This window comes from Schistocerca gregaria, chromosome 1 (genome assembly GCF_023897955.1).
Source record: "Schistocerca gregaria isolate iqSchGreg1 chromosome 1, iqSchGreg1.2, whole genome shotgun sequence".
NCBI lineage: Eukaryota > Metazoa > Arthropoda > Insecta > Orthoptera > Acrididae > Schistocerca > Schistocerca gregaria.
The window spans coordinates 225,778,041-225,802,595 of NC_064920.1; the positions used below are offsets into that span (position 1 = coordinate 225,778,041).

Genomic DNA, 24,555 nt, shown 5'->3' on the forward strand with positions numbered 1-24,555 from the left:
CTCCCAAATTGCGTGAAAATGTAATCACATGTCAGTTCTAGTATAAAATATTTGTCCATTGAATACCCGTTGATCATCTGCATTTCGCCTTGGTGTAGCGATTTTAATGGGCAGTAGTGTATTATGGCCAGCAGCTGTGTCCTATCTTTGTAGTCTTCATGGCGATATGTTTCAGCAAGATAATGCATGACCGCATGCTGCCATGGCTGTCGCAAGCGGCCACGATACTGACGTCGTTCGACCTTCCCCTTGGGCAGCACGTTGCCCACATCTCTAAACCATGTAAACCATCTGGTTATTTGCTGCGCAGAGATGCTGAAGCAGTATGGAATGGCGTATCAGTATCTGATTCCAGGCCCTGTTCGACGCTATGCTGCGCTGAGCTAAAGCCATTGTTGCTGCCACAGGTGGAAGTTCCGTACTGAATTTCATACATTATGTAGGCCTATAGGGACACTGATGCTCACGAATCGTAGCGCGTAGACCGGGTTAGTGACATCATCGGCGTCACGAACGTAAACAATTCAGCAACGCATAGCCTGTGCCTGGCAAGACGCTGCTAGGCGGGGGGTTCCCCGTGTGGGAAAGTGTCGCGGGCGCGAAGCAGGTGTCGAGCGCGGATTTTTTGTGCGCCGCCCCGCGCCGCGCGGCTGCGACAACTGTGTGACCGGCAGATGCCGCGGCAGGGCTCTCTGGCGAGGCCAGAACGCCATTGGCTCGCATCCCGGCGCCAGGTTAATTCGGGGGTTGGGAGCGCTCCACTTGCTACTCGCCCAGTGCTCGCGTGCATTCCGCAGTCTACTTTTCTCTTTATCCCACGCCAGGGACAGCTGCTCACAGCGGGATTACTTCGCGTTACTTCACAAGTAAGTACCGCACTGCCGCCGCCACCACCACCTACACCTCAGGCTGACATCGATGAATGACGGGCTCCAGCTGCTACCTCTGACTGCGCTGCATGTGTGGTGCCCATATACAGAAACAAATATTACGTTACAGTGTATTTCGGTCCAGTCAGTGTGCAGCACTAGCGTGTTTCAAAATACAAGATACTGAAGTGAATACGATATCGATCCGTCACGTACATCCATAATGGCCAAATGGGCGACATTTTGCTGAAAACTGACAGTGACCTTGTCATGTGTTTTCAGTTGTGTAAAGTGTTACGGATATCACAACCGTTCGTTTCTGTGTTTCACTTTTCTCGACATCCACGGGTGGCTACTGGACTACATTGAATGTCAGCTGGCAGAACCATCTTCCGTCTGTCGCGACCCTTTGCAATAATTAACTGAGACGGTACGGTTCGAATTCTCTGGGGATGTAGTGCGTTACCTTATAGAGCAACAGTCGTAGTCTTCTCAAATTGCAGTACGGTTTTCTTGGCAAAAGTCGAATGAAGCTTTCTTACAGTTATTTATAGATTCTAATTCATTCGTTCTCCCTCAGCAGTACCGGTCAGCAAGACGGTGCACCCGAGAAACTGCACGTGGCAATGTTACTAAGGGAAAACCACATACCAGTCAGTTGCTCATTCGATAAAGCGGAATTTCCAATTCCAAAAATTTTCACCACTAAAAAAATTCACTGCTACATTTTTGTTCTACATGAAGCTTTCGTATTTTTTAATGTTCTGAGCACTAATAATATTTCGGGGAAGCGCTTCGAGGTCTGACAACGCAATGTACAAATGATCAAGGACACGTTTATATTTATGTTTTTGAATTTTTTTGTTTCCAGCTATGTATTTGAGAAGCCCTTGCTTATTTTAAACCATACCGTACTGAACTGTTATTTGGAGAAAGGGGAATAAAATTTGTCAGTTACGCGTGATATCTTGTTTCTGATTTAAATTTTCAATAGAAAATTATGGCTGGAACTGGAAACTGGGTTTTGGACCAAATTTTCTTAATATATGAGCCTAGCGAGCGTTTTTATTTCTGTTCCCCATGTGAAAAAAAGGACGGTTGATAATTTGCTCAAAATGCACTAATAGGCTCCTATCGCTTTCTCTGTGTTTAGGGACCTGTTACACATAGAGAAAGGCATAAGAACTGTTAATGATGTATATCATCCGAAATATTCGTCACATAAGACGTGAAAGAAGACAATCAAGAAAGGCATTCTTGACACTAACTATCATGAATAATTGCTGAGGACATAACTGACAAATTGAAAATTACGTGGTACGTTACCGAAAAAAAGCTTTAGAGTTTTGAAATATTGATTACTAATATAATTAGTCTAAAATAAAGTAAGTTGAGGGGAGTACTGTGGACGACAGGTATATGTTAGGATATATATAAGAATATATACGTATTTCCAGGAATAATGTAGCTTCATGGTTTATAGGCTTTTGCTGGTTTATACTCATTCCAAAGCCGTGGGTCGAAAATATACGCTGTTAAGTAGATTTCCTGAATGTTGAAATAACTTACAGGAATGCAGCGAGGTGACGTCGTTGACAACGCCGATATTTCGAAGTGAAAACCCTGTCATTTTCAAGGGAAAACTGCAGCAAGTAAGAGCTGTGCAAGTGAATTTAAAACCTTGGTTTACAGAGAAATTCCCGGAAAGATAACACACATACACACACTACAAACAATAGCATCATCTCAGAACCAAAGATTACCGACGTTAGAAGTTATTGATAGAGAAAATTAGTAAACAACATGTCGCATCAACTCTGTCCTACTGTTTTTTGACAAAGGAGGGAGCAAGATTGCATGCAGAATTTAAATAAAAACCTCTCTACGTCTCTGTATAAGAAGTTACTTGCTAGTTCAATTTCAGCTACTGCCATAATAACACTGTCCCAATGGCTGGAAGTGCATGCCAGAATTTCGGTGTTGTTGTGTTCCATGGGATGACCGATGATGGGACAATAGACAGGAATGGCTGTTGTATTCAGTACACCGGTGCTCCACGGTCCTGAGGCTGATAAGTGTATGACATGCCACAACAGCAAGGAATACGGTAGACATTCACCTTATTCAAACCAAGATCATCCTAAAAGGGCCTAATTTTGGATGGAGGTCAGAAAATACGTTTCACATGATATTTTCGCAAATACGACGAATCTTGCTGGAGATGCTCTCTGGGTAAGGCAGGAAGGCCGTAGAATTTCGTGCCAACTCGACGTTGTCGTCACTGAACCGGTGCACGGTTGGTCGATATTAGTAGGGTAGTGTGATTTCCACTCGTCTTTTGATATAAAATTGATATGCAAATTAATTAGATTGATCAATTAACCATCCCCACCTTCGCCCCCCCCCCCCCGTCCACATCCTACCCCGCCCACCTCCACCGCGAAAGCTGTCACGTGTTTTCTCCGCTGCACATGTGCCCCAGCCTCGTCCCCCCTCCTACCCTATCGCTGGGAATTTCGAAATTTGTCGCGAATTTCGAATTCTGGCTAGAATTTCGAATTTTGGTCGGAATTTCTTTGTTCCAAGGCTGTGCTGACATACCCCCCCCCCCCCACCCCCACCCCACCCGGGAATTGGCGGGAAATTAAAATGGGCGATATCCTTTCTGAGACTCGAACCCTGGTCCTCCTGGACTGAAAAAACCAGGTGTACCCCCATAACACAATTAAACCACCAGAGGCGCTTGGAATTGATGGGAAATTAAAAATGGCGATGCCCTTTCTGAGACTCGAACCCTTGTGCTCCTCGAACGAAAGCCCAAGTGCTTCCCCTAACACGCGAAAACGGTTCAGATGTGGGAGAGGAAGGTTAGGCTAGTGTACTTTGTTTATTTTGGTCGGGAAACTAAAGCAAAGTTCGGTCCTCGTTACATAATTAATCACAAAGATCGGTCCTAATTACACAACTATATGCTCAGTGCTACTCAAGGACGGTATAAAAATGCAATACAGCTCAAACACTGAAAGTACCATACAACTGGTGTTATGCCGCTGGTAAAAAGTTTCGCAGTACTACTCAGAACTAGCGACAGACACACTCAAACTTTGCCTTGCACCTACAAGCTGGCGGGAAAAGGGCAGGGGTGTAAGGTACTATCTTTATTGTTTTTGGTGGGAAATACGAGGCGTTTTTTAAGTAAGTACCGTTTTGAAATTAAAAAAAGACATGCTAAGATATCTCAATAATTTTATTTTTACATGAAAGCCTGTGCCTTAATCTACTTTTTTTACATAATTTCCGTCAATATTAAGGCACTTGTCATAACGTTGTACCAGTTTTTGAATACGCTCCTCATAGAAGTCTGCCGCCTGACTTGTTAACCACTGCATCACCACTGTTTTGACTTCGTCATCGTCTTGAAGACGCTGACGGCCCAGGTGTTCCTCCAAGTGCAGGAACAGATGGTATTCATTGGGCGCAAGATCGGGGCTGTACGGAGGATGATCTAGAGTTTCCCACCGAAAAGATGTGATGAGATCTTTGGTCTGATTCGCGACATGCGGACGGGCATTGTCTTGCAGCAAAACGATGCCTTTGTTCAACTTCCATGGACTGTTTCTTTGATTCTGGTGTGACGAAGGCCACCCATGTTTCATCTCCATCACCGTTTTTGTTGTACCACTCACGAAAACTCAAAGCACTGTCTAAACGTTTAGTTTTGTGCACATCTTTCAACATTTTTGGCACCCAACGTGCGCACAATTTTCGGTTATTCATGTGCTCTGTCACAATGCCATACAAAACACTACGAGATACATTAGGAAAGTCATCCCGCAAGGAGGAAATCGGGAAAGAATCTGTTTTCTCTCACCTTATTGTCCACTTCCTGCGCCAAACTTTCATTAACGACCGAAGGACGCCCACTACGTTGTTCATCGTGCGCATTTGGGCGGCCATCTTTAAATGCTCTCACCCATTTTCTTACCATTCTATCACTCACAATGTTTTCTCCGTAAACTGCACAAATCTCACGATGAATGTCGATTGCTTTTAGGCCTTTAGCACTAAGAAATCTTATAACCGCCCGTACTTCACAATCGGCGGGACTCACGATTATCGGAGGCATCTTAAACACTCAGTACACAACGTAAACGAGGAAGAATCAGACTGTAATGGCGTCAGTGCGTAGATTAAGGTATAGATTTTCATGTAAAAATAAAATTATTGAGATGTCTTAGCAATTCTTTTTTAAATTTCGAAACGGTACTTGCTTAAAAAACACGCCTCGTACGTTCAACTGACAAGATGCTGGTGTTGGACAGAGATGAGTTCATCACTGTTTGACGTCAGAGTTCGCTACAGATGCCTGGTCAAGAACCATCCTCCAGCCCAGGTAATCGAAACCAATACACGCTACCACAACTGCTGGAAAAAGTGCGTCATAGTTCTAATTACACTTCGAAATTGTTGTGAAATAACCGGTACTCGCAATAAACGGGTCATAAAGCAGCACATGTACTGAGGGAAAATTGTCATCCTAAAGGGTTGTAGAGTGCAGAGGGGAAGGTAGTTGACGTGCCTTCTTCTTGATGTATACTCGTGGACAAAACGAGCGAGACCCCTTGCCTTTTCGTTATGCTGATCCGCACAGCTTTAAAGTCTGCTACACAGCATAACAGGCAAGGCGACGAAGTGCTACCAACATACTATGCACAGGCGTGAAATTGAAAAACTATCCGAACTTTGTCAGACTGTTTTCAGTCCCGTGTAAGACTATATTGACACTGATTAGTGTGTTAAACACAACACGGAATACCACCCTCTAAGGCCGCTGCCAACACTTGTCTTACAACCAACTGGCTACTACCTTAAGGCGACCCTCCTAAGGCAACACAGTAGCGTGTATAGTCAACTAGACAATAGGAGCTAAAAGGGCAGCTGCCTCATGTGCAACTTATTCGTCTAAAATATAGCTACAGAACCCCCCCCCCCCCCTCCCCCGAAGTCATCAGTCCCCTTGAAATTAGAACTACTTAAACCGAACTAACCTAAGGACATCACACACATCCATGCCCGAGGCAGGATTCGTACCACCGACCGTAGCGGTCGCGCGGTTCCAGACTGTAGCGCCTAGAACCGCTCAGCCAGAACAATTGTATTTGATGTCATAGCACCTATAATCAAGCATCTATTAAGAAAAGCAAAACACGTTTCCGACCATAATAAATGTCCTCTTTCCATGAAAATAGGTAAAGTCCATTTTCATTCGGTTTTATGAGCAAAATCGGTATAGTTTTTACGTTCGACTGCATTCGCATCTCATTATTTTATGACGTTCAGGGAAGCGTACCGCCACCGATCACAAATGATCAGCTGAAGCATGCCCACCCTGTGTAAAAACAGGAAAAAATTTCGACTATTTTGATGGGAGAACTGCTGATTTCCGAAGAATGTCTTCGTTATTTCGAAGCGGTCATCAGAGTAAAGAAAAAGCGAGAATTAAAATTCAAAGGAAAAAAATCTATGTTAAGGAATTTCTTCCAGGTTGTTGAACAAACTGGGCAACGGCCTTGCCGCAGTGGATACACCGATTGCCGTGAGGTCACCGAAGTTAAGCGCTGTTGGGCGTGGCCGGCACTTGGATGGGTGACCATCCAGCCGCCATGCGCTCTTGCCATTTTTCGGGGTGCGCTCAGCCTCGAGATGTTAATTGTGGAGCTAGTAGTGGCTTCGGTCAAGAGTACCATCATAACGACCGGGAGAGCGGTGTGCTGACCCCACGCCCCTCCTATCCACATCCTCAACTGAGGATGACACGGCGGTCGGATGGTCCCGGTAGGCCACTCGTGTCCTGTAGACGGAGTGCTTTGTTGAACAAAGTACACGACCTGAGAATGTCTCTCGCGTTGAGTGTTTGCAAATAAATTCTCGTGCACGTTTGTATTACAAACATTTCAGACAATCTTTCACGCCACTGGCACACATGTCGCAAAAAAAAAAAGAAAAAAAAATCATTTAACGTTCCACAGGAAGAAGCTATAATGCAAGAGAACGTAGCTCTTTTGTACACTTGACAGGTCAGGTGCACTTTTACCAATGTGATGCTATAGCATACCAGCGCGTAGGAAACAAATCATGAGAGCCTGTCTCGCCTTGCGTAGGTGGGAGATTGAAATTTCATTGAAAGATATCGCCGCAACAAAAAAAAAGGAAACGCTTGTCAAGAATCATTCTGTGGTGCCCTAGCCATCTTTTCCAGTAGCTAGATGGTACGTCATTGATATCAGTTTGATAGGCTAATTAATTGAATTGATAAAGAGAGTTACTTTGTATGACGAATAATTTTTGTTCAGCAGTCGGATTACACTCGCCACGTAGGAGAAATTGGAATCCGTGGAGGGAACATGATGTTCTTTTCGAGGAACGCTATTGAGAAATGACATCTGAAGCTGTCAACAGAGGAATTCTGCAACCCACATATACATTTCGCGCAAGGACTGCGCATAAAAAAAAATAACTCGTTCATAACGCCTATGTTACCATCACCCTGCATATAAAGCGTCTTCTGTCTACAGGCACACACAGTCGCTAATAGTGTTACGCTTTCAGGCAGAAATGCTGTCCGAAATGCTGGCCGCAATTTGGAATCAAGTCTATCCATTCAACCACACATTTGTGTTGGATGCTGTAGATACGGCTTTTAATGATTGCAGCCACTGGTGAGTCATATTCGTGCCACTCTCATATCTCGACACGAGTCACTTTTTTTTTTCGAACGTATCAGCTAAGGATCCTGTACATCAAGAACTCCAGCGCTGTTTTCAGACAGTCCCTCTACATCTTGTAACTGCTCCTCCCTGCAGCTTAAGGGGGGTAGGACGTCAAACGGGCCGACTTGGAGCAGGAGAGGCAAATAAATTCATAAAACTTTGTCGGCATGACCAGGAACGATTCAGGATTCACTCTCATAGCAGTGGAAGTTCAAAACCAAAGCAAAATAAATTTTTTTACACGTGAAATTTCATCATTTTATCACTTACTACTGGCTGCATTTGTTGCTGCACGTACACTCTTCTTCGTAAGTAAGAGAGATTCTCCGATGAATTTTGCACAGTATGCAAACAATACGTACAGCTGTATGAAACTATAGAATTTTTCAGATCTATTAAAAACTGTGGCAAAATTCAGATAATTAACTATAAAATTTGAGTTTTTTCTAAAAGTGAAGTTTAAAATGTAACACCTCATTTATTTTTTCATAAATTAAATAAATTCTACAGTTTCGGGCACCTCTAAGTATGGTTTGTATGGTGTGCAAAATTCATCGAAGAATCTCTCTTACTTATGAAGAAAAGTGTACCTACAGCAACAAATGCAGCCAATAGTAAGTGAAAAAATGATGAAATTTCATATGTAAAAAAAAAATTATTTTGTTGTGTGTCTGAACTTGCACTGCCATGAGAGTCAATCCTGAATCGTTCTTGGTCATATTGACAAAGTTTTATGAATTTATTTATAATAGTGTAGACAGTGGAAATTAAATTGTCCTGTAGTGCCTCTCCTGCTCCAAATCGGCCCGTTGACGTCCTACACCCCCCCCCCCCCCCCTTAATCCATGTTATCGTACCAATTTAAGTCTGACATGTTCGGAATTCGGAGAGCGCTATATATCTAAGACCTTCTGCATCCTGTGGGGAAACAGGACGAGCTGAGTTAACGTGATAGGAGCGCGTTTTAACCACTCAGTGGAAACGGGTACGTGGTGTCGTAGCTACGCCAACCGCTACATTGTGTAAGGCCACCGCCAAACGAAGCTTTCCTCTGCAACACGAGGTAGTAGAAGAGATAGTGCGGCCAGTTTCGGTGGTGTTTCTTGTTGGGAAAATTACCAAGACTGCACATCATATACGGAAGAGAAGGGGGTCGCTACGCTTTGAACTACCTAGTCTAAACTACTTTTCAAGGTCATCCAACTACCCACTTCCGCATTCGAAATACATGCACGTAGATCGTTGTATATAGGAAATGTCTTAGGATTTTTCGTAGGTTAGCGAATAAGATAGGTAAATGTTCTTGTAAAAACATTTATTAACTTTTGCATATGTACACTCTTGGAAATGGAAAAAAGAACACATTGACACCGGTGTGTCAGACCCACCATACATGCTCCGGACACTGCGAGAGGGCTGTACAAGCAATGATCACACGCACGGCACAGCGGACACACCAGGAACCGCGGTGTTGGCCGTCGAATGGCGCTAGCTGCGCAGCATTGGTGCACAGCCGCCGTCAGTGTCAGCCAGTTTGCCGTGGCATACGGAGCTCCATCGCAGTCTTTAACACTGGTAGCATGCCGCGACAGCGTGGACGTGAACCGTATGTGCAGTTGACGGACTTTGAGCGAGGGCGTATAGTGGGCATGCGGGAGGCCGGGTGGACGTACCGCCGAACTGTTCAACACGTGGAGCGTGAGGTCTCCACAGTACATCGATGTCGTCGCCAGTGGTCGGCGGAAGGTGCACGTGGCCGTCGACCTGGGACCAGACCGCAGCGACGCACGGATGCACGCCAAGACCGTAGGATCCTACGCAGTGCCGTAGGGGACCGCACCGCCACTTCCCAGCAAATTAGGGACACTGTTGCTCCTGGGGTATCGGCGAGGAACATTCGCAACCGTCTCCATGAAGCTGGGCTACGGTCCCACACACCGTTAGGCCGTCTTCCGTTCACGCCCCAACATCGTGCAGCCCGCCTCCAGTGGTGTCGCGACAGGCGTGAATGGAGGGACGAATGGAGACGTGGTCGTCTTCAGCGATGAGAGTCGCTTCTGCCTTGGTGCCAATGATGGTCGTATGCGTGTTTGGTGCCGTGCAGGTGAGCGCCACAATCAGGACTGCATACGACCGAGGCACACAGGGCCAACACCCGGCATCATGGTGTGGGGAGCGATCTCCTACACTGGCCGTACACCTCTGGTGATCGTCGAGGGGACACTGAATAGTGCACGGTACATCCAAACCGTCATCGTACCCATCGCTCTACCATTCCTAGACCGGCAAGGGAACTTGCTGTTCCAACAGGACAATGCACGTCCGCATGTATCCCGTGCCACCCAACGTGCTCTAGAAGGTGTAAGTCAACTACCTTGGCCAGCAAAATCTCCGGATCTGTCCCCCATTGAGCATGTTTGGGACTGGATGAAGCGTCGTCTCACGCGGTCTGCACGTCCAGCACGAACGCTGGTCCAACTGAGGCGCCAGGTGGAAATGGCATGGCAAGCCGTTCCACAGGACTACATCCAGCATCTCTACGATCGTCTCTATGGGAGAATAGCAGCCTGCATTGCTGCGAAAGGTGGATATACACTGTACTAGTGCCGACATTGTGCATGCTCTGTTGCCTGTGTCTATGTGCCTGTGGTTCTGTCAGTGTGATCATGTGATGTATCTGACCCCAGGAATGTGTCAATAAAGTTTCCCCTTCCTGGGACAATGAATTCACGGTGTTCTTATTTCAATTTCCAGGAGTGTATTTAAGCACAGAAAACAACTGTTTCCTTATTTTTGTTAGTTGTAGTTTTAATAATGTCCAATTTAGTTTTTAACTTATAACTTAAATCCACATTTGAATCATCTACTTCTTTCTCCATCCAGAAACTTGACAAATACAGAGAAGGTATATTCTCGAATTGTAATACATACCTAATTTTCTTCCTGTAAAGTACTTGTTTTAAGGCTTTAACTATTAGCTCAGTTCCTTCCTGCAGTTCTTCTAGGCGAGAGAATTCGGGGATTTTAATTTTGCCTAATATCTCATCCATGACGCTACTGCTAAAGCGTTCCACGTCTCCCTGTGTGTATGTCGGCCGCTCTTCTGCTCCACATTCTTGCGGAATTTCTGTGTAGTACTTTAAGTTTACAACTTTTGTAAACGAGTGTCGATTAAATGTAGTTATTCCATCAGCTTTAAACTTGACAAATGGCTTTTCTGTTGCGAGGTGGACAACATCCAGCTCGCCACACTTAGATAGAATATAACCACCCTTTTTAAGCCGACCCAAATAAGAATAGAGCTTAATTAATTAATTTTTCCTGTATCCCTTAAAATAGTAAACGTTCTCGATTCCATTGATTTCGGCCAGTAATCCAACACGTGACCAGTTTCCATTGCTGTTTGCTGTAAATGGCAATATTTTGTATTCCCCTTCGTAGTCAGATTTTTCCATACAGTGTGTTTAAATTCGTATGTAAACCTGATCTGCACATTCGCAATAGCTTCTTCCATTTCCAGTTGCAGCTTATATTGTTCCTGTTTTCTCCATATACTCCAGATTCCTTTTCTTTACTTGGATGTCCTCCATTTCCAGTTTTCTTTTCCATACCGTTAATAAATTAACTATGCTTAAAGGAATAATTTATTTAATGGGGAATGGTTTAAGTCTGTTTAATACATTGGTCCTTTACATTAAGACTAGGATTATAACATTATTCGTAGGAACCAGTCCCAATTCGGCGATATCTATATCGGACGGCATTGTGGACAACAGTGTTCTAGACTGAGAAAAGTAAGTTTTTCCTGCTTTAACGTAACACTTCCACGTAATATTTATATTGCCTTGGTTGGAGTCAGAGTTAGAAGACCCACTTAGTTTACAGGTAGATAATTAAGAATGTATGCAGACAGTGCATAAGTTATAAGCGCTTCTCGGTTTTGAGAGTCTGGCAGACTTACTTGCACACCAGTTAACTTTCGGGTGTTCTTATTACCCCAGTAGACAAATTGCAGAACATTGTTAAACACCACACAGCAACTGTTCCATAAGTTATTAGTTAGCTGACACTACATGGACGCAGTTGGCACAGAGTAAAGTGGAGCACATTGTAAATACACATAAACAGCTTTGCACTGGGTCGAACAGGCGATCCATTCTGTAGTTGCGTATTGTAGCTTCCAGACTGGTAATGCCATGCTCCTTAGCCAAAGAAAACGTAAAAGGTTCCCGTAGTCGCGTGTCTGGACACTTTATAAAATCTATAAGATGGTTACAGATAACTTTGTTTACTCCTGGACTTGTGATTTGATATATAAATTTGCTGTATACTTTTACTCTACAATTGGAGCTCATCCATTCTAAACAATCTATTCCACCTGTCTTATCGTTGCCCGCAATCACATTCCTGCTTCCCTGATGGTCTCCTTCCATGCAGAAGTAGTGGGTTGATATTAGGTAGTCGCACATGTCCATTTTATTAAAAATTCCAGCAAAGTCTTGCATTATGTCTATATCCGAAAGGTAACAATCGTCTACAAGTAGGTGCTGAAATATTCCAGGCAACTCTTCCATTAGACTTTCCAATTTAACGTCGGCTCATTCCACTTTATATGGTATAGCCACAGGATTCTTATATTTCTTCGAAATGGTTTCCAGTGCTTCCTTGCCGATTTTATCCATTATTCCTCTTGCTGTCACACTCTCGCATCCATGTAGGAGAAATGGTAGCTTCGCCTTGACACCATATATTACAGTAACGAACTTGGAGTATTTACTACGTAGATAATAGTTAAATGAGCCACACATCTCCTTCTTTAACATTACAGATCGCTCCTTCTCTAATTGCACCTGACAGTCCCCTTGATCACAGATTGTAACTACCATAATGTTATCGCCAAACGGTTGTGTAACAGGAGTAAGCACATTCAAATTCTTCTTGCCAAGGAGCGTACCATTTTCGGTGCAATTTATGTTGCCAATGTCAGAAACAAGATTGTCCAGGTTCTCCAGTAGTAACCATAAACCAAAGCGTTCGTCGGTTGGTCTCCTACTCCTCCTTAATAGCTGAGGCATGTTCAGCACTGTGGATGAATCCATGTTGACGCTTTCAGCTACCACAAAAGACTGATCGGTTGCGGCTGTCATGCCTCCTTTTATACTCTAAATATCCACGATGGTCACCTAATGTTCCGGTCATACATTGTACATATGATTTTACGTGCAATCCAACTGTAAACTGCTAGCTGAATTGCGTGATTTTGTGTACTAGTTGTCCGAGGAGGGAAGGCGACTGCCCGATGCGAGTACCACTCTATCGAGCGCTGCACAATCCCGGAATCACGCTCGGATACTACGGTACACTAGTCCGTCCTGCTATTGCGCTGTACCATCCACACGAAACTAGTCTGGGTACAGTGCTATACTCTACTGTACGAATACTGCACTATACCACCCCGTCTGGGACCGAATTCAGGTACAGCTCGACACTCCACTGCGTGGATATTGCGCTGTACTATACTGTCCAAAAACGAGTCCATGTGCAGCGCTGTACTACACATTCCAGATGATGCGGTGGTACTACCCCATAAACACCGGTGGTACTTGCTAGATGTCAGCACAGTCCTGGGGCAAAAAAATTCCCACCAAAATTCGAAATTCCAGCCAAAATACGAAATTACCGACAGCATTCTAAATTTCCGCCGATGGGGTAGGTTGAGGGGAAGGGAGGTGGATGGGGGAGGGGGAGGAGGGGTCTAGGGCATACGTGACGTCATCCAGGGGTGGGGATTGTCGGGGATGGGCGTGGTCGGGGGCGGGAGTGGGCGGGGCTGCTGGTGATTAATTGACCAATTAATTTGGATATCAGATTGATATCAAAAGTGGAGTGACAACCCCACTACCCTACTACTGTCGACAGTTGGTCGCTATCAGTTATTGCACAACATTGGCTTGGCACTGGCCATTCTATGGAACATAACAATACGGACATTCTAAGCTGCACTTCTTGGTTCAAATGGCTCTGAGCACTATGGGACTCAACATCTGAGGTCATCAGTCCCCTAGAACCTAGAACTACTTAAACTTAACTAACGTAAGGACATCACACACATCCATGCCCGAGGCAGGATTCGAATCTGCGACCGTAGCAGTCACGCGGTTCCGGACTGAAGTGCCTAGAACCGCACGGCCAACACGGCCGGCTGCACTTCTTGCTACTGGGATAGTATCATTAAGGGAGCAGTTGCGATTAAATTGACAAGTAACCTTGTAAATAGAGATGGAGGTTTTTGCTTAAATTGTGCGTGGTGTCGTGCTCTCTTCATTGCCAAAAAACAGGATACATTTAACGTTACCTCAGCCATTGTTTACTAATTTTCACTATGGATAACTTCTGGCGCCAGTCTCTTTTTGGCTGTGCGGGGTTAGCGTATAAGCGCGCGCGTGTGTTTGTGTGTTTTACCTTTCCGTAATTGCTCTAAAAACCGAGGTTTAGAATTCACTTGCACAGAGATTACTTGCTGCAGTTTTACCGTGAAAATACCTTTAAATGTCAGGTTGATCGGCTGTCGCCATATGCGTTGTTGTCGACAACCTTATCCGGCTGCTTCCCCGTAAGTTATCTGAACGTTGTGCAAGCCGGGAGACTTTATAACTTTGTTGCAGACCGAAGTTTCGTTTTGCCGATCGGTTTCACAAACATAAGCTACGTTTTACAAATATGTGAAGCAAAGCTTACACGTAAGGACAAAACAGAAATAAATGGGACAAGGATGATGTAAGATACATGCTACAGTTCGAAAGGAAAACCTGGGAAGTCGACATTGTTGGGTGGCGATTTCAGTGCTGCTACTCCCTAATACGAGACTACTTTCTCAACAATTATACAGCGTACATGAAGAAACACAATAAACTTAATTAATTTCAGCTCACACCACATGCAATGAAAAAAAATTAACAAAATTTTCATAATCTGTAAAATGCATTATTAATTCTGGATTAAAATTGAAATTGTTGGGAGGCACAAATACTACTTTTCACTAATAAATAATGTATTTCTAGAAAGTCTGGTGGGAAAAAATTACATCTTTTACCAGAGGCGTTGAACGGGCAGTGAGACGCGATGGCATTCGAAAATACACCATTGTATATCAGTCCTCTGATGAAGGACCGAAATTCGTCGACATTTTTAGTCTTGCATCTTTCAGTGCTTGCTCAACGTCTCTTATGTACATAAGTGGCGTTCTTTTCCGGCAGCTTAGTTCATATTCCCCCTAAAAAAATAGTTCAAATGGCTCTGAGCACTATGCTGAGGTCATCAGTCCCCTAGAAATTAGAACTACTTAAACCTAACTAACCTAAGGACATCACACACACCCATGCCCGAGGCAGGATTTGAACCTGCGACTGTAGCGGAAGCACGGTTCCAGACTAGCGTCTAGAACCGCTCGGCCACCCCAGCCGCCTATTCCCCCTAGGATCCTATTAAATAATTCCAAAACGTTATAGTAATAACAGATCTTCTCCTTGCAAATAATTTATTTTTGCTCATGTATTTCTCATTTTTTCCTGAGTAGGACAATTTCATATTTACAGGAGAGAGGCACAATACTGGTGTTAAATTTCTACAATTTATTCATTTATGAATCGCTTTTCGAATTTTTAGGAGTTCCTCAGACACCGCATGAATCGATAACTATCATTCTTGCTATTTGTATGGTTTTCACACTAACCAGTGATAAATATATGATTTGCTTTTTCAAATGGCTCTGAGCACTATGGGACTTAACAGCTATGGTGATCAGTCCCCTAGAACTTAGAACTACTTAAACCTAACTAACCTAAGGACATCACACAACACCCAGTCATCACGAGGATTTGGTTTTTAATCTCTACTATTACTCCACAACGAGTATATTACAAATCTTACCTCATCCACAAAGACGGAGCGTCCCATACATCCTTTGTGATAGATAAAATTGTAAGTGCGATACTAGCCATCCATTTGACCAATGACGTAGTGAATAAACATGCATCAGGCTACGTAAACACCATGGCGGCTATAATGTGATAATACTTGTCCATGTTCTGAAGCTTAAATAAAGCAATCAATTTTTAACAAAATTTTTTTGCATAGGGATAAGAAATATTAGTTACAAGTACGAATGTATCTTAATAAAAGAAACGTGTATAGGAAAGATAAAAAAATCTATTGTGGCAAAAAAGGTTCTTCAACTGTACCGGAATGAAAATAAACATATTTATTATGAAGAGAAAAGATCAATAGATCGACGAAATATTAAAATTTTCATCAGAACAGGAGAGACAGTATTTTGTTTGTCATGATCATAGCCAAAAATAAAAACATAATTTGTCTCGGAACCAACGAATGAACGATAAACCATAACGTTATTAAGAAATTAAATTCAATGTACGTACCAAGAAGTGATGTCACAGCAGCCGTTACATCGTACATTTCCTTAGTGACTTACTTTTGCAATTTTCGCCGTGGTGTGAAGCATATTCTTCTGTCTCAGATTTTGTCTCGCGCTGCTGTCGAAATCGTCAATGAGTTTCATGATAGTTGTATTCTCCGAAATTTACTGCTTGAAGGGGCGAAACCTGGCAACACCTCGTAGAACAAACGAGTGGAACAACCGATCTATTTATTCGTTACCGCGCAATGGTCTTCGTGTCGTGTCATCATTCGAGCATTGTTGAACATCGCGAGTCATGGCGGAGTGACAGCAGGACATCGTTCGCTCGAGGGGTAAGGGTTGTCTGCGGCGTAGTTTTTTTATTTATTTTTTAATAATGCCATTGTTCATAAAAACAAACTTAAGCAGGTAGGAGACGAGGTACTGGCAGAAGTACGGCTGTTAGGAGGCGGGGTGAGTCATGCTTGGGTAGCTCAGACGATAGAGCACTTGCCCGCGAAAGGCAAAGGTCCGGCACACAGTTTTAATCTGCCAGGAAGTTTCATATCGTTGCATACTCCGCTGCAGAGTGAAAATCTCATTCTGGAAACTTAAGTGTAATTTTTAAAAATGTTTTCACACTTTATGAAAACCTAACCCTTAATCGCTTTTTTAGTACAATTTCCACCACCACTTGCTATAACGAGTTGCCAACTTATACATTCGACTTCCATAAGAAATCTTCTGTCTTACTATGCCAGCACTGCAGCTTGACGTCATCGGATTTCTCATGGCACTGACTTAGTAGATGTCTTTTTTATTCCTATTTTATTTTATTTATTTCATTTCCACAAGTGCAGGAACAAGTAGCAATCACTGGCAGTCAATACATTACCGCAGAAGGAAATTCAAAACTCTGGTTAAGAGTGGAGTTGTGCACCTCAGTCAGCAATTACGGTACCCAGTGTGGATTCACCTTCGGGTAATTCACACTTTCTGTAAGAATTTCGAACGGAACATCTCTTGAAACTTGGGGAGACTCGTTAGATATCGCTGAAACTAAACTGCATCAATTTTTGAATTTTTTTTACAGATTTTGTGCATCTGGTCTTCAGTCGTACCTGGTACTCACCTGTTTTGCTCTTCGTTCTGATCATTCATACGGAATTTATTATATACCCAAACTCACTTTCTTATAAGCCCATGGCTCATAGCGTTTCACCCACAAACTTCTCAGATTTTCCGATGAATTTTCACCGCTTGTTTTACAGGCAGAAAATATCATTGTATGTAATTTCCAATCGATGAGATTCAGGGTCACGGTTTCGATTCCCGGCCGGATCAGGGATGTTCACCTGCCTCGAGATGACTGGGTGTTTGTGTTCTCCTCATCATTCCTGCAAGTGGCGACATTGGACTGAGCAAATGGCTCTGAGCACTAAGGGACTTAACATCTATGGTCATCAGTCCCCTAGAACTTAGAACTACTTAAACCTAACTAACCTAAGGACGTCACACAACACCCAGTCATCACGAGGCAGAGAAAATCCCTGACCCTGCCGGGAATCGAAGCCGGGAACCCGGGCGTGGGAAGCGAGAACGCTACCCCACGACCACGAGCTGTGGCCGACTGAGCACAGGTTGGGAATTTGTACGGGCGCTGATAACCGCGCAGTTGAACAACCCACAAACCAAACATCATCGTCATCATCATCATCGATGGGATTTTCAGTTAACTATGATTCTGTAAAAAATAAGCACAGATAAACGCAAACATGAACGCACGCTTGCAGTTTGGCGTCTGTAGTAGCCAATGGATTCTCAGAGAATATAAAATAAAGGGAAAAATATCGCGACGCCAAGAAGGAATTGTGCGAGATAGCCATCAGTTGATGAGCATGTTTATACATCTGAAATACATCTATTCTAATTTCGTAGTGTTTTTCTATAAATGTACTAACCACAACAAATACACGTAAGAGAGAAATTAGTCTTCAGTAACATATTCGCCTTCACTATTTACATTAGTCTGGCAACGCTGGGTAACGTTTCGATACCAGGACTGTGGAAATCACGTGGTTTTGAGGCGAATAACTCGTCGTGCCATGTTCGGAGCGCATTTTCATCCTGAAAGGAAGTTCCTTGAAGGTAGTTAGATGCAGAGTGGGAAAGGTGAAAATATGAGGGCGCAAGGTCAGGTGAGTAAGATGGGGGCGGAATGACTTCCCAACCTAGTTGCACTGTTGTGATTTTTTGTCAGTCTAACAGAGTGTAGGCGGGCGTTAACGTGGAGTTGCACCACTTCCCGTAGTCTTCCCGATCATTGTTCCTCTACTGTGTCTGCAAGACGTGTCAGTTGTAGATAGTAAAAGTCAGCAATGATGGCCACACTTGAGGGAAGCAATTCTTAGTACCCACACCGTCGCTGTTCCACCGGATGCCTAACATTATCTTTTGTGGATGTGCGCAGATCTTTGTGCGGTAAGTTGCTGCTTTGTTAGGTCTTTCCTTATGTTTGCATAAAGACATCATTTCTTTTCACCAGTCGGTGTTGTTCAAGAGCGAATTGATGTCGAGTAAGCAGAGATGCACAAATGGCCACCGACTGATTTTTGTGATTTTGGCGTAGTGCATGTGGTATCCATACGCTTGAGTTTTCAATCTTCCACATTGCAAGCAAATGTCGCACGCTGGTGGAATGGTCACACACTGTCACATTTTCCAGTTCACGGGTACATTGGCGTGCATCATTGTGGGTTAATGCGTTTAAACCATCTTCGTCAAACACCGAAGGTCTTCCTCACCGTGGAGAGTCACTAACCTCAAAACGATCCACCTTAACAAGAGAAAGCCGTTTTCTTACCGTGCTCTGTCCAACGATATTATCTCCAAAGACGGTGAAAATGTACATCACAGGCCATTAAAATTGCTACATGAAGAAGAAATGCAAATGATAAACGGGTATTCATTGGACAAATATATTATACTAGAACTGACACGTGATTACATTTTCTTTCACATTGCATAGATCCTGAGAAATCCGTACACAGAACAACCACCTCTGGCCGTAATAACGGCCTTGATACGCCAGGGCATTGAGTCAGAGCTTGGATGGCGTGTACAGGTACAGCTGCCCATTCAGCTTCAACACGATACCACAGTTCATCAAGAGTAGTGACTGGCGTATGTGACGAGCCAGATACTCGGCCACCACTAAGCAGACGTTTTCAGTTGGTGAAAGATATGAAGAATGTGCTGGAGAGGACAGCAGTCGAACATTTTCTGTATCCAGAAAGGCCCGTACAGGACCTGCATCATGCGGTCGTGCATTATCCTGCTAAAATGTAGGGTTTCGCAGGGATCGAATGAAGGGTAGAGCCACGGGTCGTAACACATCTGAATTTGTAACGTTTACTGTAGAATGTGCCGTCAATGCGAACAAGAGGTGACCGAAACGTGTAAGCAATGGTACCCCAAACCATCACGCAGGGTGATACGCCAGTATGGCGATGACGAATACACGCTTCCAATGTGCGTTCACCGCGATGTCGCCAAACACGGATGCGACCATCATGATGCTGTAAACAGAACCTGGATTCATCCGAAAAAATGACGTGTTGCCATTCTTGCACCAAGATTCGTCGTTGAGTACACCAGCGCAGGCACTCCTGTCTGTGATGCAGCCTCAGGGGTAACAGCAGCCATGGTCTCCGAGCTGATAGTCCATGATGCTGTAAACGTCGTCGAACTGTTCGTGCAGATGGTTGTTGTATTGCGAACGTCCCCATCTGTTCACTCAGTGATCGAGACGTGGCTCCACGATCCGTTGTACCCATGCGGATAAGATGCCTGTCATCTCGACTGCTAGTGATACGAGGCCGTTGGGATCCAGCACGACGTTCCGTATTACCCTCCTGAACCCTCCGATTCCATATTATTCTAACAGTAATTGGATCTCGACCAACGCGAGCAGCAATGTCGCGATACAATACACCGCAATCGTGATAGGCTATAATCCGACCTTTATCCAAGTCGGAAACGTGATGGTACGCATTTCTCCTCCTTACACGAGGCATCACAACAACGTTTCACCAGGCAACGCCGGTCAACTGCTGTTTGTGTATGAGAAATCGGTTGGTTACTTTCCTCATGTCAGCACGTTGCAGGTGTCGCCACCGGCGCCAACCTTGTGTGAATGATCTGAAAAGCTAATCATTTACATATCACAGCATCTTCTTCCTGTCGGTTAAATTTCGCGTCATCTTCATGGTGTAGCAATTTTAATGGCCAGTAGTGTGTCTGTTTCCGCTGCTGCTGTCACACTTCTACTGAACTCAAACAGAAGAAAATGTCGGAATTATTGCGATTTCTCAATCGGCACTCCATTTTATAGCGTCCACCGCTCAGTATCTCAAATGACAAAATGACAGTACATAAACTGAAACAGCAACATTGAACTACAGATAAAAAATGACACTCGATAAATGAGCGCATTGCAACCAGAATACCAACATGCCAAACAAAAACGCTACTTATTTATGGTTCAAATGGCTCTGAGCACTATGCGACTTAACTTCTGAGGTCATCAGTCGCCTAGAACTTAGAACTACTGAAACCTAACTAACCTAAGGACATCACACACATCCATGCCCGAGGCAGGATTCGAACCTGTGAACGTAGCTGTCGCTCGGCCCCAGACTGTAGCGCCTAGAACCGCACGGCCACTCCCGCCGGCCTAGAACTTTGTCCTCGGGAAGTGGAGAATTCTGTGCGCGCACCGCGGCAGGTAGAGGCGAGGTGGCCCACGGCCCCAGGTCCCGGGCGGCGGTCGCGGCTTCTATTCCTGGCGAGGCCGCCTCCGCTGTCCCGGGCTGACTGCATCGGCCGCACACGCCTGCAGCAGCGAGGCCTTCTCCGGAAGGCCTCCAAATTCTTCGCCTTTCAAGAAGACACACCCTCACTCTCTCACTCAATAACTGGTTAATAATTTTACTAGGTACGATTGGCGTCGAATTTTTGATGCAATTCATTTTTTTTTCACACCCAATTTCAAGTGAAAAAAATGTGGAGTTTTGTTATGGGACATTGTGGCGTATTCCTGCTTCAGCTCCTATAGTTTCATGAAGTTGCCATAGGTGGCGGCGCTATACGGAGCCTTCAAAACGACTTTCCAAGCTAAGAGCAGTGGAATACCAGAGCATCGCAGATATTCACAGGTGCTTGCGGAATGTCTACGGAGATTTGTCAGTGAACAATAGCACATTGAGTCATTGGATGAGGAGTCTATCTTCATCGTGGAAAGATCGTGCAAGTCTGTCCGACCTCCTGTGTGCTGGCATACCCCGCACAGTTGTGAGTCGTGCAATGTCGGAACGTGCGGACACTCTCATTTGAGGTCATCAACAGATCAGGATCAAACACCTGCTGCACAACTGCACAACTGCTGCCGGTGGTGTTGACACATTCGTTAACCTCTTGGCTACTTAAAGGTGTATGCCAGCTGGATTCCTCGCCGTCTAATTAAACAGTACAGAACTCCCGCACAGGCCACAAAGGCCCATAGGTAGCGACTGGCCGCCGTGTCATCCTCACTCACAGCGTTACTGCATGCGGATATGGAGGGGCATGTGCTCAGCACACCGCTCTCCCGGCCGTATGTCAGTTTCCGAGACCGGAGCCGCTACTTCTCAATCGAATAGCTCCTCAGTTTGCCTCACAAGGGCTAAGTGCACCCAGCTTGCCAACAGCGCTCAGCACACCGGATGGTCACCCATCCAAGTGCTAGCCCAGCCCGACAGGGCTTAACTTCGGTGATCTGACGGGAACCGGTATTACCACTGCGGCGAGGCCGTTGACCCTCGCCGCCTAATAGAACACCATGAAGAGAAACGAAGGATCGTTTGTACGTAATCGATTGCTTGTTAGGAGGCAGATCGAGACAATGTTGTGTCGAACGTCGTCACAGGCGATGAATCATTGGTCCATCGGTTAGGACCGGGAACAAAACAGCAATCCATGGAGTGGTGCCTCATCACCTCTTTTCCAAAGAAAGAGTTCAAAGCCTCATCTCCAGCCGGCAAGGTCATGACGATGGGGTCCTGAGACTCTGAAGGGGTTATTTTCTTTGATGCCCTCCCTCGTTGTGTAATGAGCAATTCTGAAGAATGCCGTTCTATCGCTGGAAACTAAAGAAACGACTTCAGCGTGTTCGTCGCCATTAAAATGCAAACTAACTTCTCCTTCTCCATGACAACGCAAGGCCTCGCACAAGTCTGCACTCCCGATAGGCGCTCGTAAAAATTCATTTGCCTGTTCCACACTGCAGTCCGGATCTCGCACCTTCTGACTTCCATCTGATTGCCGCAATGAAGGGTGCACTCCACGGCAAGCAGTACGTGGATGAAGGGGAGGTTACTGATACAGCAAGACGCTGGTTTCACGTCTACCAGTGGAGTGGTGCCATGTGGGCATACAGCCCCTTCCAGTAAGTTGGTGTAAGGCTGTCGCGATGAACGGAGATAATGTTGTAAAATAGAGTGTGTACCCGTGGTCTAGGGGTCCTGTCAGGATAGCCGGCACGGTAGCTCCGAGTGTTCGGTCACAGGGTTACGCGCCCTCTGTAATAAAAATACTGAGTCAATCGATCAACAACGTACATAAATGGATGTCTTACGACGTCCGCCCCGAGCAGATGCAACAAACACATGCGAACAAAATGAGATTAAAAAAAAGGGGTAGCGTCTTTGATTCATAATCAAAACGTCTTCGGTCCCGGGTTCGATCCACGCCACTGCCTAAATTTTGATAAATAATCAGCACTGGCAGCCGAAGACTTCCGGCATAAGAAGTCAGCGTCATTCTGCCAACGACCTTGTCATAGAGGGCGGATGAGCGGATAGAGGTTCAGGGCACTCTCTTGTCCTAGGGGTGGGAAATTGCCCCTAAAGGCGGAAGAATCAGCAATGACCAACGACATGAGGATGCAGAAGGCAATGGAAACCACTGCATTACAGACACGTAACGTGTATCCACATGACATGTGGCCTTTAGTTGAAAAAGTGTCATGATGATCTCTCCATTGGCAAAAGATTCCGGAATAGTCCCCCATTCGGATCTCCCGGAGGGGACTGCCGAGGGGGAGGTTACCACGAGAAAAATATTGAATAGTCAACGAAAGGATAATGTTCTACGAGTCGGGGCGTGGAATGTCAGAAGCTTAAACGTGGTAGGGAAACTAGAAAATCTGAAAAGGGAAATGCAAAGGGTCAACCTAGATATAGTAGGGGTCAGTGAAGTGAAGTGGAAGGAAGACAAGGATTTCTGGTCAGATGAGTATCGGGTAATATAAACAGCAGCAGAAAATGGTATAAAAGGTGTAGGATTCGTTATGAATAGGAAGGTAGAGCAGAGGGTCTGTTACTGTGAACAGTTCAGTGACCGGGTTGTTCTAATCAGAATCGACAGCAGACCATCACCGACAATGATCGTTCAGGCATACATGCCGACGTCGCAAGCTGAAGATGAACAGATAGAGAAAGTGTATGAGGATATTGAAAGGGTAATGCAGTATGTAAAGGGGGACGAAAATCTAATAGTCATGGGCGATTGGAATGCAGTTGTAGGGGAAGGAGTAGAAGAAAAGGTTACAGGAGAATATGGGCTTGGGACAAGGAATGAAAGAGGAGAAAGACTAATTGAGTTTCAGCTAGTAATAGCGAATACCCTGTTCAGGAATCACAAGAGGAGGAGGTATTCTTGGAAAAGGCAGGGAGATACGGGAAGATTTCAATTAGATTACATCATGGTCAGACAGAGATTCCGAAATCAGATACTGGATTGTAAGGCGTACCCAGGAGCAGATATAGACTCAGATAACAATAAACACTCCTGGAAATGGAAAAAAGAACACATCGACACCGGTGTGTCAGACCCACCATACTTGCTCCGGACACTGCGAGAGGGGTGTACAAGCAATGATCACACGCACGGCACAGCGGACACACTAGGAACCGGGGTGTTGGCCGTCGAATGGCGCTAGCTGCGCAGCATTTGTGAACCGCCGCCGTCAGTGTCAGCCAGTTTGCCGTGGCATACGGAGCTCCATCGCAGTCTTTAACACTGGTAGCATGCCGCGACAGCGTGGACGTGAACCGTATGTGCAGTTGACGGACTTTGAGCGAGGGCGTATAGTGGGCATGCGGGAGGCCAGATGGACGTACCGCCGAATTGCTCAACACGTGGGGCGTGAGGTGTCCACAGTACATCGACGTTGTCGCCAGTGGTCGGCGGAAGGTGCACGTGCCCGTCGACCTGGGACCGGACCGCAGCGACGCACGGATGCACGCCAAGACCGTAGGATCCTACGCAGTGCCGTAGGGGACCGCACCGCCACTTCCCAGCAAATTAGGGACACGGCGAGGACCATTCGCAACCGTCTCCATGAAGCTGGGCTACGGTCCCGCACACCGTTAGGCCGTCTTCCGCTCACGCCCCAACATCG

At 45.1% G+C, this 24,555-nt stretch overlaps 1 protein-coding gene and 1 pseudogene across 2 annotated transcripts in view; one reads left to right on the forward strand and one right to left on the reverse strand.

The window, feature by feature from the left end:
- Window positions 1-628: 628 nt before the first annotated feature.
- LOC126337999 (uncharacterized) overlaps window positions 629-24,555 on the forward strand; it is a 198,232-nt gene continuing 174,305 nt past the window's right edge. Inside the window, exon 1 of one of the 2 annotated variants that reach the window (XM_050001517.1) lies at window positions 629-866. The gene's annotated coding sequence lies outside the window, so the exon portion shown is untranslated. The remainder of the gene's footprint in view (window positions 867-24,555) is intronic. The other variant, XM_050001518.1, reaches the window with a different exon arrangement.
- On the reverse strand, window positions 21,794-21,911 carry LOC126288944 (5S ribosomal RNA; annotated as a pseudogene).